Source organism: Orycteropus afer, unplaced genomic scaffold (assembly GCF_000298275.1).
Source record: "Orycteropus afer afer isolate SDZICR_OR568_19922 unplaced genomic scaffold, OryAfe1.0 scaffold00169, whole genome shotgun sequence".
Lineage (NCBI taxonomy): Eukaryota > Metazoa > Chordata > Mammalia > Tubulidentata > Orycteropodidae > Orycteropus > Orycteropus afer.
This window is the reverse complement of record NW_006921756.1, coordinates 2,841,904-2,846,116: the sequence shown is the minus strand read 5'-3', so window position 1 is coordinate 2,846,116 and position 4,213 is coordinate 2,841,904.

Here is a 4,213-nt window from a genome sequence, read left to right as displayed (position 1 = left end):
TTCAAAAATTGGCGGTCCAGGGTTTAGCTTCCCCTGAACCAATTTTTCCTTCTGAACACTGACTGCAAACCATGTTGCTGCCACTAGAGGGCAGGAGAGCCTTGAGTATCTGAACTACTAGATCAGACACTATTCAATTTTGATTCCTTTCCATTTTATTTTGTTTTATCCTATTAATTTAATATAAATAAATTCCAATATATAAGAAGAATGTTTGAGAAAGCTCTCAAGCTTTTCAGCATGCTTGGATCCTGCAGTTAGCCGAGTTATCATTCAGCAGCCTGCCCTGTTGTCTGCCGATCTTGGGACTGTTTCTGGACTTCTATTAGTGGCCTGCTGTGTTACTTGATGATCTTGGGACTGTGCCATTTTCCTTGTCGACCCTGGGTCTGTCAGCCTCAGCAGCCAGCAGCTGCCTGAGTTAAGAGATGCCTCCAGCTTCAGCTGGCCAGGAGCAAGAAGCAGAACTGAAGCCCAAGGTCAAAAGCTTCACCCAGCCCCTAGAGCTGGCACTTTGTACTAGGACATCTAGCCTCCTAAACTGTAAGAAAATCTGTTTTCTAATAAATAAATTAGTAAAGTATTAATTAAGCCTATAGCTTGTGTTGGGAGATAAGAACACAGAGTTAAAAGATACTGTCCCTACCTCCAAGAGCTTTCAGGCAAGGACAGGAACATTCTATAAAGAAATTTAAAAAAAAAAAAAAAAAAGTGTAGCTTAAGGCAGACAACAATCATTCATTAATTCACTCACTCACTAAATCAGTCATTAAGCAGTTTATTGAATGTTCTAATGTTCCTGACACTGTCCTAGGCACTGGACTGGGATATGTCCTTGAATGAAACCCTTATAGCGCCTTGGGGGAAGGGAATGGAGAGAAACAACAGCTGGGAGAGCAGGGTAAGGACAGGCTGTTCTTGAGGACAGGCAGAGGCAGAGGAAGGCATGCTCAGTGATGACAACAGAAGCCTTGACTAGGAAGTGGAGCTGAATAGATGAAGATGGGCAAAGCAATAGCCCATAAAACGGTTGAAATGCCAATGAAGGCATTTGGGTGCTGTGGTAGTTAAGGTTATGTGTCAACTTGGCTGGGAGTTTTGAGTGGCTGGGCAGCTGGATATAGTTATTCCCCATGATGAGACCTATTGGTAATCAACTCCATGATGGAAGCTACTATGAGCAGCTGAGAAGCTGCCTTAGGGATGTGGTCTGCTTCCAATATATAAGAAGAATGTTTGAGAAAGCTCTCAAGCTTTTCAGCATGCTTGGATCCTGCAGTTAGCCGAGTTATCATTCAGCAGCCTGCCCTGTTGTCTGCCGATCTTGGGACTGTTTCTGGACTTCCATTAGTGGCCTGCTGTGTTACTTGATGATCTCGGGACTGTGCCATTTTCCTTGTCGACCCTGGGTCTGTCAGCCTCAGCAGCCAGCAGCTGCCTGAGTTAAGAGATGCCTCCAGCTTCAGCTGGCCAGGAGCAAGAAGCAGAACTGAAGCCCAAGGTCAAGTGACCTTCACCCAGCCCCTAGAGCTGGCACTTTGTACTAGGACATCTAGCCTCCTAAACTGTAAGAAAATCTCTGTTTTCTAAGACCACCCACTCGTGGTATTTTCCTTAGAGCAGCACTAGAAGACTAGAGGACCAACACAGGTGCTATTCTACCTGAGATGAGAAATAGGCATGCGTGAGCAGGGCCACGGCTACAGTATAGAGGGAGAAGGACCTGGTAGACCAGAAAATTCCAGGTAAGGAAACAGAAGATGTCAAGGAAGGCACATTTCTGAAGGGGATGGGGAAGGCAGGAGTCTAAACAATTAATTGAGAGCTTGAAGGTACAACAGGGAGAGGAAAGAAGGAGCTTTCCAATTACCTACATTCACCTTTCTCTCCATGAAACAAACCTATTGCCCCTTTGACTTCCCCACACCACCTCATCTCGTCCTCTCTCTGAGGATCCAGGTACCTGTTGAGTCCCACTAGATGGTAAGGGCCTGAGAATGTGGCCATTCCTCCCTGCAGTGCTTACAACAGTGGCCTCCACGTTATGGAACCAGAAATTGTTTTTGTGGTGAGTGAACAAAGTAGTGATTAACTTGTTAAAGTGATTCATTTGGTTAGATTCTGCAGCTTAGATCATTGACCCCTCTCCTAACACAGGATTTCAAGCTGCTTCTTAATGCTGACCATTCTTTCTTAAATCAAACATTCATTCATTCAGCAAACATAACTGAGCATGTACCATGTGCCAGGCAGGATGTACCATAGACAGAAAAGAGATGCCATTATACCAGGGCTGAGGAAAGCAAGAGAAGACTGTCCAAACCACAAATATCCCCACAGGAATATCTAGCCCAGTCCTTCTCAACAAGGTTCCATGAGAGAATTATGTCCTAATGCTATAAGGTACCTTTTGAATGTAATGAATTGACTTCTCCTCTTTATCTAGAATGGTCTTATTTGTACTACTCTAATAGTAAGAAACTGGTCACTCAAATTGTTTTCTGTCAAGGTTGATTCTTTCACAGGACACCAGTCCAACCAGTTCAGAAAGGCTGTTACATACTCACTATTGTACATCTGCCCCTTCTTTATTCTCTTCTTCAGCCCAGAATGTCACACACATGTACACACATGCATGCACATGCACTCCCTGCCACCCATACAACTCCTACATATCCTTCAAAGGCCATATCAAATGTCTCCTTCTTTGGAAAATTGTTCTTCTCCACAACTCATCCCATCCCTACTAATGAGGTTAGTAGCTTTCTCTGAATCACACCACCCCTGGCTTCCATGTGATAAGACTGTGGCAAGAACAGGGGTTTTAAAAAAAAAAAAAAATTCATTTTATGGAGTTCAGACCTGTATGTACTGAGAAAGCTCAGAAGGGGCTAAACATTGCTGAGAGCACAATTACAAGTTAGAACTGATGCCTGGAAGAGTGGTAGGATTGTCCAAGGTCAAGGGATTATGTGACCAAGGCTTGAGAGTAGAGGTGAGTGACCTATAAGGAGAGAGTCTTGGAGCTGACCTCCTCAAGGGGGTCTTGAATGCCCAGTACCACAGGGACTCAATGGCCAATGCTCAGAACTGGGCCTGAGGCTTCATTCCCTTTGCTGTCCCACCCTGGCCTGGAGACTGCATTGGGAAGCACTTTGCCATGAGAAAGCTGAAGTGGGCCATGGCCCTGACTCAGGGACTTTGAGCTGTCACCAGACCCCACCAGGGTCCCCAGCATTGTGCCAGGAATGGTGTTGAAGTCCAAGAATGGGATCCATGTGCATCTGAAGAAGCTCCTCTAACCCTGCTGGACAAGAACAGGCTTATCCCATCTGCTTGGCTCTCAGAACCTCCTGACTTCCATCTTGTCTTCCTGTTCCCTTGTGCCTGTCCCCTCCTATTTCCTTTTTCTTCTTTCCCTTTCCTTTCCTTAATATCTGCCACCTGCCTGACCTCCTGCCTCCTGTCTACCAGCCTGTTTGCCCTTTCCTCTGCCACACTTGCTCCAGGTTCCTTCCCTGTCTGTCTGCCTTTCTTCCCTTGCCTGCATCTCTGATTGTCCATCTAATTCCTGATCATCTGCCTGCTCTCCAGCCTGTTTGCCCAGCTTAAGGTCCATTTCCCTCTGCAGTTTTTCTGTCTCTGTTTGAATTTTCTGTTGCTTAAAACAATACAAATGTATTCTTTTACAGTTATGGAGGTCCCGAAATCTGGAACGGGTTCCAGCAGATGAAAACCATGGTAGTGACAGGCCAGTCTCCTCCAGAGGCTCTAGGGGAGAACTGCTTTTGCCTTTTCCAGCTTCTAAAGCAGCTGTTCTTGCATCCTTCATTCATGACTACTTCTTTTATCTTCAGAGCCAGCAGCATCTTCAAATCTCTCTCTGCTTCTGTCTTTATATTACCTTTTATCTTACAAAGACCTTTGTGACACAATACTGCATTATCAGTAACAACAAACATTAAGCTATGGGCGGATACAAAGATAGACAGGCTGAATGATCAAGTATGGCTAGGCAAAGGCAATATACTCATGACCATATATAAGTCTGAAAGACAATATTTCTACATATGTATTTATATGTGCTATAAGAATGTCCCTCCCTTGTTACCCTCCCGAGAGGGACCGGGTCTCCGGGAGCAAGGTAAGCACGGGCGAGCTGGTGCTTACTCACTGATCTGCACTGAACACTTTCCCTTGTTACCCTCCCGAG